Raw genomic sequence first — 14,520 nt, forward strand, 5'->3', positions numbered from 1 at the left:
CCAACATTTTACAATATGAACTGATACAAATACTACAGTATGTGCAGGTGTTTTAGACAACTATTTGGCCAGAAGCATACAGTATTAGACAACACAGAGCAAATACACCATGTTTAGATCTGAATGACAATCGTTGACCAAATGAAGTTTGACCGGTGATTAGCCTAATTACATACCATTTACAAAAGTTAGTTTATTTTTATTTATTTAAAATTGTGTTCAATTTGTTTTGATTTGAAGTTGATTTCATGTATTGTTTTGATTTTTAAATTGTGTTCAATTTGATATGAAGTTGATTTCATGTATTTTTAAGTTGAAATATGGAGATAAAACACATCCGATAGGCAGTGATGACATACTGGTCATTACTGGACATGTTTTTGGTTAAGCTATTGCGGTTCTTGACAACTTCATATGGCCAACACAAAAACAACCTCCCTGCCAAATCACTTCCTGTTGCCGGTAATCATATCCTGAAATGGAGATCAGTTCACTGTTTTATATACCGTGGGAAACGACACACAGTCAAACAGAGTGCTTCACTGAAAAGTGATTCTGAAGCTAAATTAATTATGCATACGAGGACATACGGCAATACACTTACCGGTTATACGTATGTGTCATTTCCCTCTGTATATTTACGGGTGTAACACGGGACAAAGCATGCAAACTTGGAACTCCCCCTGTATCAGTGGCCAGAGGTTGTAGTGCCGTGGTGAAGTGCTGTTGAGTCAAGTGTAGTAGGAAACACCATTGGTAGGTAGAATTTGCTGCCCTAACAATGGCGAACCAAGCAAGAATGGGTGGAGCAGCACGGTGTGTGTTAACCACTTAAACCCTAGTCTTAGAGAAACGACCAGAGTTGCAACTGTACTTGGACCGCTTTTTTCCATTTACACCAAATCTCTCCCCCCAAAATAGTCGATCTACAAGCTCACTGTGATCTGCTATTTTTGGCGAATGTTCACCACAGAATAGAGATGCTGTGGTTCAAGTGGTTAACAATGTGTTAGCAGATCAATAACAGAAATTGCTTGTGGTACTGTATACCGAATCACCGGGTCATAGAGTGTATTTATGGCCAAACTCCAACCATCTTAAGGAACACAGTCACAGACAGACGACAACAAAACTACACCAATCAGTACAATACAATGACCTTTGCGCCTTCTTGCTGAAATGGAAAACTAGAAAGTTCCCTATGGAAACGTTGTGGTGCACAGTGGTGGTGCAACTGTACCACTGTACATAACACGTCACCATAAATAAAGGTCCTCACTTTTTATTCTGACTGGCTCAGGCACATTAGTCCTGTAGGCAACTCTGAAATATTGATGAATACAATTTCTCTGGTTTTGCGTAGAAGCAGCATGCTACACAAACATTTCTACAACACTGCGTGGACAAGCTGAGCTGCTGTTCCAGTGCTAAATTTCAGCTACAATAGTTTCCCATTCAGAGAAAACCTGAATATTCCTATACCTGTATATGTTTATCCCTTTGATAATTTTTGCTGCCTTGTGGAATACTATATTCTGATCGGTCAATCAAGGCACTTGTGCGGTCTGTTATTTCCTGATAGCAGACCATCCGTTCTCAATAACAGGCCGCTGCTATCTGAGAAAAGCTTGTAAGCTAATATATAATCATTTTAAATCAATATTCCATGTGAAATTATTGATTTTGTTCATAAGTAGCCATGTAATAATTGGCATAACGTACAGTGAGGAAGTCGTTATTGGAAAATGAATCCCTCCAGGGTGAAGCAGGACCTCTGCTTTGCATCAGTTCCGTTTCAATAACGACCACCTCACTGTACATTATCCCTTATACAGTATATTGTTGCTGTCAGCTGAAAACCTTGTATGTCCAAAACTAATGGACATAAAAAAAAATATTGTTATTTGTTTAACCCATTAAAACATGAGGCCGATTCTACAAATGCCTTCCAAATCACTAGTTCGCACAAATGTTCAAAAGTAGCAGATGTACAAGCCTGCAGCTGTGAACTTGTACATTTTTGAATAGCCAACACTAAAATCTAAAATGACATAGAAGCTTTTCCGGTTTTAATCGATCTACAACCTCACAAGTTGTGATCTCGCTGGATCTGTGATTTTCACCACTTTTTTGTGTGACACAAAAAGAACATCAACATTTTAAATATGGAGATACAAGGTTTCTTCCCGGCAGCAACAATATAAATCACTTCACAAGACTGAAAGATGCTCAGGTCGCACTCAACCCAACCATATTCATTATTCAATAGCCGATCATGTTGATGGATCGGCTATTTTTGGAAAAGATATTTAGTTGGAAGACAGGATGGAGCCTATCCGGTCAACTAAGTAGCCTAATAATGTTTAAGTGGCTAAGAGTATATAAATAAGGAATCTGATTATTTGAAACTCTCTTATCAGTGATTTAAGATAATATTTACCGTTAGTGACAAACTTTTAGCAACATACTGTAGGACCGCAATGATTCACATATATTTTTTGATCATATTTTACGATATTTTCCTGTGTATTGTGTACTCATTACAGTCAATGTACTTTTTCATGGTGTGAATCAAAAGAGCCGTTGAATATACTGACATTTCACTTTGAGAAAGAAATATGCTAATTTACTGTTAAAACTGCTTTAAAAAGGACCTAAGTGACAACTACAGTAGTAAATTAATCTTTTAAACTTGATGGAGCTGGTAAGGCCTTATTCACATTAGAACATTGGCAGAGTGTTGTTAATGTAAATTACTTTTAAACTGTTTCAAGGTCTTAATCAATGAAAATGAACAATCTTCTTAAGCCCCAACACTTCAGTGATTTAGGCTTGGAAGGATGGCCCAAATGGTTCCAATAATTCAATACAGTGTTGTTTCCAAACTGTTCTGTTAATGTTCCGACAGCTCATTTGAGAGTAATTGAAAAGTTACAAGTTACTTTCAGCTGATGGAATCAATACAGTCTTGGACAGGATTAATTGTCACCAATGTTGTTTGTCAGCTTTTGGTTCCCTTTCAGCACTAAGAGTATTGAGGATTTGTTGTGCAACTACCTTGACTAATGATGAAGAATGCCCTCTGGGTTTAGAGTATGTATCAAACATAGCAGTGCTCAAAAACCAGGGCTGGGGAACCCTTCTATCAAGCATACACCAATAGCTTTTTATACTACCCAGCGATTCCTTTGGATCTTCTCTCGGTGCTAAGCAGAAATCAGCATGCAGCATGCAAAATATGAGAGGAAGGGAGAAAGAGGAAGAGAAAAGGAAAACACATAATATGGTTGTGTGAATAGTATTCACATGGCCATTTTTCTCTGATGTTACATTCAGGTGGTGGAAAATTAAGCTATGGCCACCATTATGATCAATGATGCGCACTATGGTTCGTCTAAAGATAAAAAATATAATGTAAGAGAGCATAAATCTGGCTTAGGTTATTTGATTTTGATTTGATATACTTTATTGGCCCTTAGTTTGGTGAAATTCCTCCTCTGTATTTGATCCATACTAGGGAGCACTAAGCAGCTGCACAGTGAAGCGCTCGGGGAGGCCCTGTTCCTTTTAACATAAGTCTTTGTATATCCAAAATATAGGCCTTATTGCTTAAGTGTGGATTCTCAATGAAACTGTTAAACATACAAATAACTTGCAACATGTTAACACTCCGATTGCCTAGGGTTATTTAATCCATTAAATCATAGCGCCCAGCCAATTATAGCAGCGGCGCACTTTTACAGACGGAGCGGATGTTATCCAGGATGTGGATGTAGCAGCTAAATGTAGCCAAAACACTCTACAACCTTATTGGTCCAAACATGTTGGCAGTTGCCTTTTTAATTAAAAAAGGCGTTCCTCATTTTTTACTTTGAGTGCCCGGATCCTCTCTTTTCATCTGTGTCTTTATTGTAGTTAATTTGTAGACATTAGTAGACATTGCCGCAATTAGGCTACCTTTCTCCATTGGGACAGACATTAAACTTACAGACTCTAGCTTTAAGCAACCGAGTCTGCTGCAGAGATAACATAAATACTGTACCAAGCAGACTTGAATTAAATTGAGACTTGATGAGCCTACGAGAGGGTCTGCTCACTACTTCACAGCAAAATCACCAGAAGGCTTGGCGTTGAGCAAGTGCGCTCTGGGATTCCCCATAAGGGAAACGCGCAAGTCTCCCTGTCAACTGCATGTGGTTGATGTTGACATAATATTACCTACCTAAATTCACACTTAATTTACACTCTGGAGGGTGTAAGTACCTACCTACTGTCAGACTTTTGTTACATTTGCACTGCACTCGCGGCCTGGGAATGCGATGGAGAATGAGTGTTAATCACAGAGGGGATAAATGGTCTGAGGGGAAAACACACACACACACACACACACACACACACACACACACACACACACAGAGGGACTGAGATAAAAGGAGAAGTGCAAATGTTCTGGCCAGATTTCTCACCAAGAAAATACACATTCAATGTACAGGTCTGATTATGGAAACACAGGATAGAATTTGAAGAGTGTGTCTGTGTGTGTCTGGGTCTGTGTGTGCGTGCGTGCATGCGTGCGTGTGAACTTTGTAAATGAATATACTGTAGGCAGTGTTCTGAATGACTTTAGTGCATGTCCAGGAATTTCCAACTCCATTCCAATGCTATCCTTGAAGCCAGAAGGTTACGGTGTCATACTATATCATATTCTTACATGAGATGATCAGCAGCTTGTTAAAGCTCCGATTACATTAGATCTATTGATCGCTTCTGGACCACGACAGAAGCCACAATGTTCTACATGCCTGCATGCCATTTCAACTTTTACATGCCTGGGATGTCTTTTGGGGCCAACAACACAATGTTATCTTGAATGTTCTTGTAAATTACATCTAAGTTATTAAATATTTTACAAATGTATATACACTATATCGTGTTTTATCCGAATTATGGTAAGAATCTGGCCACGGTTGACTTTTTGCAGTGTTGTCACGAAGAGACACTGTGAAAAGTACAAAGTGAAAAGTGTATACACTGGTTAGTACAAGCATGCACAGGGAAAACACTACAGGAAACAACACGGAAGACAATGAAACGTGTTGACAACTGTTAATATGATATGAAACATACAAAAAAAGGCCCTAAGAGATCGCAAAAGTGGGTTAATGGAAGTTCAAATTTATTACAGTTATCCAGCCTTTAAATGTAATCTGCAACATCACTCTGGAAGACTGACTGTAGTGGCTAGGAAGTGAGATCTCTCCAACAAAATTTGGTGTTATTACAAAATGGCCTCAGTGAAATTGTATTCATTGTGGGAATGAATAATGATATGGATAGTATTGAGTATTAGGTCATGATTGAGTGAACATCATGAACCAGTGAGATTTCTGTCATTCTTTCCAAAGCAAATGTATATTTGAACTGTTCTGGCATATTTAGCCCATTTAACTCACCGTACATTCAACATTACTGCTGACCTCTTTTTTTTTAAGAATGTGGAAAAATAAAGAGATCTTTGTCATTTTAACATTCAGTTTTTCAGCTCATAAACCCAACATCAAATTCTCTACTTCTGCTGCTGATTCTGTCTGCATTAAAAAATACAAGACACTTGCATTTTGTTCATAAATAAATTGTTTTTCCGGGACTATTTTCAGCAAGTCTTGTCAAATCAATCTGCACTTAAGCATGCATTAATAAACCGACTATGACCAAATAAATGTTGCAGAATCTCATGTCTAAGTTTCACTAGACTGAAATTAATGAAACTGAGTGGCCTCCCCACAAATAAATCAAACCAAGGTATGCTTTGGGAAATGGTCATCAGTAAGACTGGGAATCATAGTGAATGAGCTAAACATTCCAGAACAACTGGCATCTATTCCAATGTTTTGCTGGTAATTTCCTTCTCTCCTTTATCATTCCAATTCTTCAAAAAAGGACAAGGGATGATGGTAGAACTGAAAGTAGAGACTAACTACTACAGAAAAACACACAAAAAGACAAAGACAATCAAGAACACCTACGCAAAACACATAAAAGACAAACAAGAAAATATGTATACATAATAATGCACAAAATAACGCAAAAGTTCACACAAATGAAAAGACCACACACATAATAACACACACCTAAAACAACACTGATGCAGAAAACCCACTTCACAAACACTATAGAGATACAATGTCAGAATACATAGGACAGACATGTACAGAAAAAAGAAGGGGAAAAAACTAGGCACTCGTAAACACAAAAACAAACCCAAACGAAGAGAGAGAGGGAGAGAGAGAGAGAGAGAGGATGCAGAAATAGAGGGAGTTCCCAAAGAGAAAGAGCTTATTGAACAAGGTCTAAACAGTGATAGAGAGCGGACAATCAGAGGGCTAATTGACTGCTTGACCTTACTGAGCCATGCATATTTCATTTTGTGCGTAAGAGGTCAAAATGGACAAAAAATCTAAATCTAAGAGAGGAGACGGATCATTAATTGGCAACAACTTCTTATGTATGTACTATCTACAAAAAAAAGAAGAAGCTATTATAACAAGATCCATTATTTAGAAAACAGAAGAACCCCTCTTAAAAAGAAGAACGTTCTGCTCAGCTGGAACACTGGCTAACAGAAAGCCTAGTGTTGCTCTATCTCTTTGAAGAAGTGTTACATGCATACAGTACATTGACTGCATGGCCATTGTGGCCTATCTACGTGTATTAATAGAGCTAGCTAAATGTCATTCATATGACATTGAATGGTCATTGATGGCCTATATTTGGAATGCATTGATAGGCAAAGACAATAACCTCACTGTTAAGTATTGAATAATCGGTTTCAAGAAAAGGATGAAGAAAGACCCTATGTCCTGTTTACTGTTAGCGACAATCTGTCCTCTGTCCAACACCCCAAGACTGTGGAACCACTAACAGAAGTGAGGAGTGCTATAGCTGCCCAAAAACATGCACACTGCCTGATTAGAACTTGGAATAAGACTTCTATTACATTTTAATGGACTTATTCTGGCACTTATGTTTTTTTTTATAAGAAAGAACAGTTGAATCAGAAAACTGAAGGAATATCAAGGATCTCTGTGTGTAGGACTTTGACAGCTCAATGCTTGCTTACCTTAAGGCAGCATCGAGACAGTTTTCAAGCAAGTCTGTCATTGAGTCTGTCTGTCTGGTCAGTCGGTGTGTATACGTTCTTCAGTCACCAAGTGCAGTTTTGTGAACAAATATTATTTGAACTATCATCGAGGTCTGCACCGTACAAATACAGTACATGAAGTCTTGACCTTTGAACCACACTAGGCACTGAAAACACAGTTACGTGATCAGGGGAATAGCACTTCAGTTCAGACCCATAACACGCCCACAATGCCACATACTGGAAGCTAGCTTTGTAATGCATTACTTTCGTAAAATTAAATTGGGAATGTCTGGCTCATTGAAAGCCAGCACCCAAAATGTGCTCTGTGTTTCGGCGCGGTATGTGTCATAGTGTACTATCCAGTGACCTTTAACAACTCCCTGCTGACCCCAGTGACCTTACGCCCCATTGTTCTACACTGCATTCAGTGTCACAACCGTGACAATTAAGGCAGGCCAATTGATCTATAGAAAACACTTGATATGTACATATTACGTATGCATATTCTTGTGCACGTTCGGCACTGTATTCCGGATAGTACTTTAGCTTTTTACTTTTAGCTGAAATGAATATTCAATGATGACTTAAGTTCAGCGCATGACAACATGTACATATCAAGCACAGCAATATAAATCTATAATACAATTTACTGATTCACTGAATTCATTCAAGAGGGAAAGTCCTAAAAAAGAATGCAGTGACAGTCGCCAGGGTTTAGGTCTGTGAGGTCGAGAGAGTGACACAAAAAATAATAACACAATAAAAACAAAATACACGAAAGGAAATAAAAGAAAGCCACACGACGAAACACCAACACAACACTCAGACGGCATTGAGAAGGACAGGGACACGGTGTATAAGGAACATGTAAGAATGAATATAAGCCCACATACAAACGCGTGATATGACACAACCTGAAGGGAGAAAACAACAACACACAGGCACATCAGACAACAACAGGACCCACGACTGTTCTCTTCTTCTTCTTCACTGCTTTGTTTTTGTTGTCGTTTTGTTATTAGTAGTTATTATTAATTCGTTATTAACACAAGACACTCACTGTAAACCACACAAGCTCTTATACACAAACACACACCCAGGCGTGCTTGCACACACACGCACGTGCACACACACACACACACACACACACACACACACACACTGCTGCATTGGTTGACCGTTACGCATTAAGCAGTCTGAATCCCCACAAGGGCGTACTCAAGAACATGCTGCTTGAAGTGCCTGCACAGTAAAATTGTCAGTCTTAATGTAACTCTGAGCAAGCAACTGCAAATGTAATCTACATTTGCACGGTCAGAGTTACATTAACACTCAGACTGTGTATTCATTTACACGTGAATACCCGGGCCTAACCATTACGGACGCTGTAATGTAGTCCCTGATTAGTTTCCCCATAACTCTATTTTCCATCTTGTACATTTTGTATGAGTAAGTGTTAAGCAAGGATAATGGATGTTCAGTTAATTGCAAGATTATCGTTGAGTTCATAAAACTGTTAGCCCATAGAAGTTGGATGGTTTGGCTGGATAAAATATCTTGCTAATTACAACGATGGGACTGTAAAATATATAAAACAAAGTACTATACCCTTAGCACAGCTGTGCTTTACCTAATTCTCACATTCACACTTTCAGTCACATAGAAGACACGCCAGAGATGATATTTAAAACGCCACTGAACATAGAGACAACACAGTGGACACAGTGGCGTATGTTTGTGATTTGTAACTATATGCACACACGGTGTGCGCGAATGCAGGTGTCAGTGTTCAAGTGTTGGTGTCAAAATGTGTATGTCACCGGCGAAAACCCTATTTTCCAAGTGAGCAGCCGCAAAACATGCTACGGTATGTCATGTTAGTAGGATGACATATTTTCCTGTAGGTTTTGATAAAGGTTCGACTAGGCTAAGGGCTCTCTCATTAAATTGTTTTGGTGTTACCTCTGTTGGCCTATGGTTTGATCCAGGAGGAGGTGGAGTTTGCATTGAGGTCCTGCTGTAACAGAGACCCTTCCAGCTTATACCAATCCTCAGTCAGAGGGGAGTCTGGGCTGGTTGCCAGGGCCGCTGCCTCTAGTTTGTTGTCTACAAGGGGGGTTTTAGGAGTTTGGAAGGTGTGAGGGAGTGTTTTAGTGCAGGTAGTTGGTGGTGGTGGTTGGATTGCAACAGTACAAGACAAAGGAAACAAATTAATTGAGGTTGCCAGGTTTTCAGAAATAAGCGGGAGATAATAAGAACAGACCCAGGGTAAAACAATAAATAAAGGCAAAGGACGGAGGGAATGAGGTGCACCACAAAGGAAAAGAGGAGGGGAAGGAAGATATGGATTCAAAGACGGGGCAGAGAAGAAAAGGAGCAGGGAGGTGTGGATTTAGGGGAGGGGAGGGAGTATCATCAAGGGGGGGGGTGGGGGGGTGGGGGGGGACAAGACAAAACAAAAGTTAGGCAGGAGGAAGGGGAGAGAGAGATAAAGAGAGAGAAAGAGAGAGCGAGAGAGGGGAACAGGGAGAGAAAGAAAACATAAGTGACAAGAAGTCAAATTAATGCATGGTTAACTGTCTTGACTGATTCAGAAGACAGAGAGATGTGAGATAATTTATGAGCATGAATGAATGTGTGCAGACGAGACACATAAAAAAACCCAAACAAATCCAGACTGCATGGAGAGATGGACAAATAAACACTCTGAGACAGAGCTGAGAGATATGTAGACGGGTAGAAGGACAGAAAACCTGTGACAATTGTCCCATATCAACATGGCAGCCATTTTGCTCTTAAGTCATACCCGAGTACGACATAAGAACAACATGTCCGCCATGTGAATATGGAACAACAGAAATAAAAAAAGATGATATCGAGCTGTGATGGAAACAGAGACAACGTGGATGTGAAGAGATGGAAACAAACAGAGCAGAGCAGAAGAGCTAAAATGTACTGTGTGCGTGTGCGCGTGTGCGTGTGTGTGTGTGTGTGTGTGTGTGTGTATGTGTGTGTGAGAATACGCATGAATGTTTCATCGTTAGCTGTGAATGGGGCCTCCTGTCACGTAAGCAGAGCTGCGGCTCCCACAGTTCTTATGTTAGATATATAGGCTCTCGACATGTCTATCTGATTAGTTGACAAAATGTCTCACCACGGATGAGGAAATAATGAAAGTGTATCTCATACTATGCAGTGCACTTATCTATCCCGGTTGCACAAGCCTGTTTAGCGCATACATTAACTGAACAGAGGGGGCCAGTATGGTCCCATATTGTCTCTGACGTGTGGCTCGTGTTGTGCGTAAGCAGTGCGTGTTCATACATCTATCCCCTGGTGGGAAACGTACCTTTCCGCACATTCCCATCTGTGGCGCGGAATTCCCTGGGGTTGAGCAGGAAGCAGGCGCGGTCCTGCTGGTAGCGTTCCCGGGTAAGACCGGCGCTGCCGCCTCCTCTCCCGGCGGGGCTCCTATCGTCTGGGCTCAGCACCTGGTCGATGGTGGGGCAGTCCTCGTTAGCCAGGGCCGCGGAAGCTGCATCGCCGTTCTGCTTGGAGTCTGGAGGTGGCGGAGACAGCGGGGAAGCGACATAGGGGCACATAGCAGAAACACAGCCAGCATGAAGGGACATGGAGAAACACTTAGGGCTGTCACCATTGTGAAATTGTACGTGACGACTAATTGTCGCACAAATAATTGCAATTAACAATTTAATTGTGTTTTAGTTTCATTAAACACTGGGAACATAATGGATAAATAAGCTAATGAACAAATAAGCTAAATAGCTATACAAATAAATGACTGACATTTTTAATAACTTTATACTTAAATAAGTATAAATAGACGATCTTTTCAGATCTGAAAATGTCTGAAAATATATGATTTTTTTTCGATTATTCAAATAATTGCGATTAGACGATTATGTAATAATTGTGACAGACCTATAGAAACACTTTGAGATACAATACTAAAGAGCATTCCTCAGAGAAGAGGTTTCCTGCCCGCTCGCGGGAATTGCACGCAAGTTAATTGTGTGTCCTCAGGCTCTTTCACAAAAACGGATACATTTTTGTAAAACTATAATCTTCTTTGAGCGCAACTTTGAGAAACAAAGCAGTGTGGTTCGATTATAATGACACTTTATTGTCCATTAAAAGAAAATCCCTGGGGCGTGTATATTGTGTTTACAATGTGCAATTTCCGGAACGACTAATTATTATTTAACCACTTGAACTCTAACCTCCCTATTTGAAAATGTCTTTAACGTTTTTCAAAGTCTGGTGTGGGTTTTATCAATATTGAACCAAAAATATATACGTATATTCAATCAACTATATAATTTATATTAGATTAATTCATGTACATAATACCGTATATTCAAATTTATATTGAATCATATGCTCACTGTACATTTATGTTTATTAGACTGTTCATATGTTCACTCATTTCAGGTTTAATACAAGGTAACCAAGCAAACAAATCCATTTGTGAATAGACATTTTTGTGAGACACTGCAATTACTGAATTTCCATCTTCTTGTTTTGGACCACATATTTGCATACCACTGCGTAATTGTTAGTACAAAGTGACTATTTGGGCATGTAGCCTTTCACAGTTACTTATGACATTTGATTCTCCAACATTTTGGCACGGTGACATTTAATGTTTATAGACTTTTGGGACAACTGTTTCAGAGATCATGAACACATCTTGACATTGTGGTAAGCTGGTGCGTTCAGAGCAGAGAGAGCATGGTGAAGGACGTGAAGGCTGCAGGGTGACTAGATTTAGGCCCAGCTGTCATATCTAATATGACATGAGCTCCTGCTCCAGAAATCTACACGCACAACCTCCTGGAAGAAACCTTTATGGAGGAAGTGTGGAGGAACGCCAGACAGGGAGGGATGTTCAAAGTGCTTATGTAATAAAACCCCATTATTACTGGCTCTCTGATGACTTAAGATAGTAAAAAAAAAAAAAAACATTAAATGTACATTATTGCCGTTAGTGAAGCCTGGAGTTCGGGCATGGAAAATGCAAGCAGAGAGCCAAATCATCCTCCTAATTTCAGTCACAAAGAATATGTGAAGTCAACCCGAGCCTAGATGCATTAGTCTGTTTTAACAGATAATTGAGTTCATTTTCACTAGCGTGGTGTTTGTTCGTCACTGACAGATGGGCGCCTCAAGGCGACTGTGGGCCAACAGTTGATCATAAATTACACATGACTTCTGATGGGCCAGCAAGAGTGGCTCCTCCAGAAGAAACAGTACATCACTTCTTGACTGCGCTACAGTAACTCCACAACCTGTCTCTGCATTTCCAGCCATATCCACCAGTCACCACTTAACCTCGCAGAAGAAGCCTGGCACACTTCAGAAAGGCCTACATTTGGGTTGAAACTTAGGCAATGTCACTCACATACCTCTATTTACTCAAAATAATTCAGCTGTTAATGTAAATAGCTCACCTCTGTTGATCTCTATGATCTCCTCTTGGGCGAGAGGGCAGTCACCCCCTAAACCTCCGGACCCGATCACGTCGCCCAGGACATTTCCCAGAATCCTATGTGGCGACGCGGTAGCCATTGCCAGGGCATCTGGTTTACAGTAGTTGGGGGAGCCGGGCTGAGGCGCTCTGGGGATGTGTTTGTTCTTCTTCTTGGGGAGCTTCTGCTTGGCCATGGCCAGGCTGTAGTACATACCAAAGTTATTGACGATGACTGGCACAGGCATGGCGATGGTCAGCACGCCGGCCAGGGCGCACAGAGCGCCCACCAGCATGCCTGACCACGTCTCGGGGTACATGTCTCCGTAGCCCAGCGTCGTCATGGTGACCACGGCCCACCAGAAACCAATGGGGATGTTCTTGAAGTTGGTGTGGGCGCTGGCCGTGGGGTCGTCGGGGTCGGCGCCGATGCGCTCGGCGTAGTAGATCATCGTGGCGAAGATGAGGACGCCGAGGGCCAAGAAGATGATGAGCAGGAGGAACTCGTTGGTGCTGGCCCGGAGGGTGTGGCCCAGGACACGGAGGCCCACGAAGTGGCGGGTCAGCTTGAAGATACGGAGGATACGGACGAATCGGACCACGCGGAGGAACCCCAGGACGTCCTTGGCAGCTTTGGAGGACAGACCACTGAGACCCACCTCCAGGTAGAAGGGCATGATGGCGACAAAGTCGATGATGTTCAGGTAGCTCCTGAAGAACTCGATCTTGCTCGGGCAGAAGGTGACACGGAGGATGACCTCGATGGTGAACCAGATGACGCACATGCCCTCGACGTACGTCAGCCAGCTGTCGGTCACCACTTCATACACGATCTCCTCGTGGGTCACGTTGCCCACCGTGACGTTCTCCGTCTTGTTGTAGATTGTGTTGAAGGCCTCGTGCGTCTCCATGCAGAATGTAGAGATGGAGATGAGGATGAAGAGTAGGGAGCCAAATGCCACATACTGTTGGGAAGAAGGAGAAGGAGAGACGGGGCGTGACAGAGGACGGGGAGGGTTGGGAGAGAGAAACAGACGTAGCAAGAAAAAGATGATGAATCAGCGACAAATGCAAGTACAATGCAAGCACAATTTCAGTGACCTTACACTAACCAGACAGCAACAACTGGTGGATGTTCAACAACTAGTTTCAGCCACTGGAGGGGATTTCTCTGTGGAATAGAGATAAATACGGACTTGCACGACGCCGGATTACATGCTTAAGTGACTTAATTGTTGACCTTCAATCTAACCTAGTGGCCTGTAAGGCTGTAATGTTTGTCATTGTCATATACCCAGTGGTTCTCAAAGTGGTCTCCAGGGACCCCCCAGGGGTCCTTGGGGGGGGGGGGGGGTTCCATGGCAAAATATAGAACAGTTTAAGGTCACTTTATTTCACAGGCTAGAAGTTAGCCCAATGAGAGAACGCATAAGAATGACTATCATTTACTTCCTGCATCATTCTTCTCTCTTCTCTCCCCACCATGTAGAAATGCATATTGTGAACTAAATCTAATCTAACAACAAAAATCTGTGGCCTAAGCCTATATCGATTTGTCCTTTACATACTGTACAGCCCAAGGATTGGGACACTTTTCGTGTCTTCTTAGCGTGTTATATGACAGTTTCCCATGTCTTTACACAGTGGGTAACACAATAAGACAACATGCATTATGCTGCAGAGGCCAAACGCAAATGGGAGACGTTGCCTGGGCAGGGTGAGTACTGACCATATTGATACTGCAGTGCCAGAGAGAAATGAAAAGGGAGTGTAAGGATAAGCCAGATGAATTATAGATACATAAGAGTGTAAGACAGCAGCAGAGCACATGCTCAAAGCCTCTAACAATCTAATGCAGTATTTCATGCAGTATACTGTATCTGTGTTA

The 14,520-nt window shown here is 41.4% G+C and overlaps 1 pseudogene across 1 annotated transcript in view; it reads right to left on the reverse strand.

Annotated features, from left to right (window-relative positions):
- Nucleotides 1-14,520, reverse strand: part of LOC308332753 (voltage-gated potassium channel KCNC1-like) — a 58,480-nt pseudogene that overhangs the window by 11,775 nt on the left and 32,185 nt on the right. The window contains exons 3-5 of the transcript XR_013966251.1: nucleotides 12,616-13,597; nucleotides 10,494-10,703; nucleotides 9,107-9,250 (exon numbers count right to left, since the gene is read on the reverse strand). The product of XR_013966251.1 is annotated as a voltage-gated potassium channel KCNC1-like (transcript). The remainder of the gene's footprint in view (nucleotides 1-9,106; nucleotides 9,251-10,493; nucleotides 10,704-12,615; nucleotides 13,598-14,520) is intronic.

This window comes from Protomyctophum bolini, assembly GCF_963924005.1.
Source record: "Protomyctophum bolini genome assembly, chromosome: 18".
Lineage (NCBI taxonomy): Eukaryota > Metazoa > Chordata > Actinopteri > Myctophiformes > Myctophidae > Protomyctophum > Protomyctophum bolini.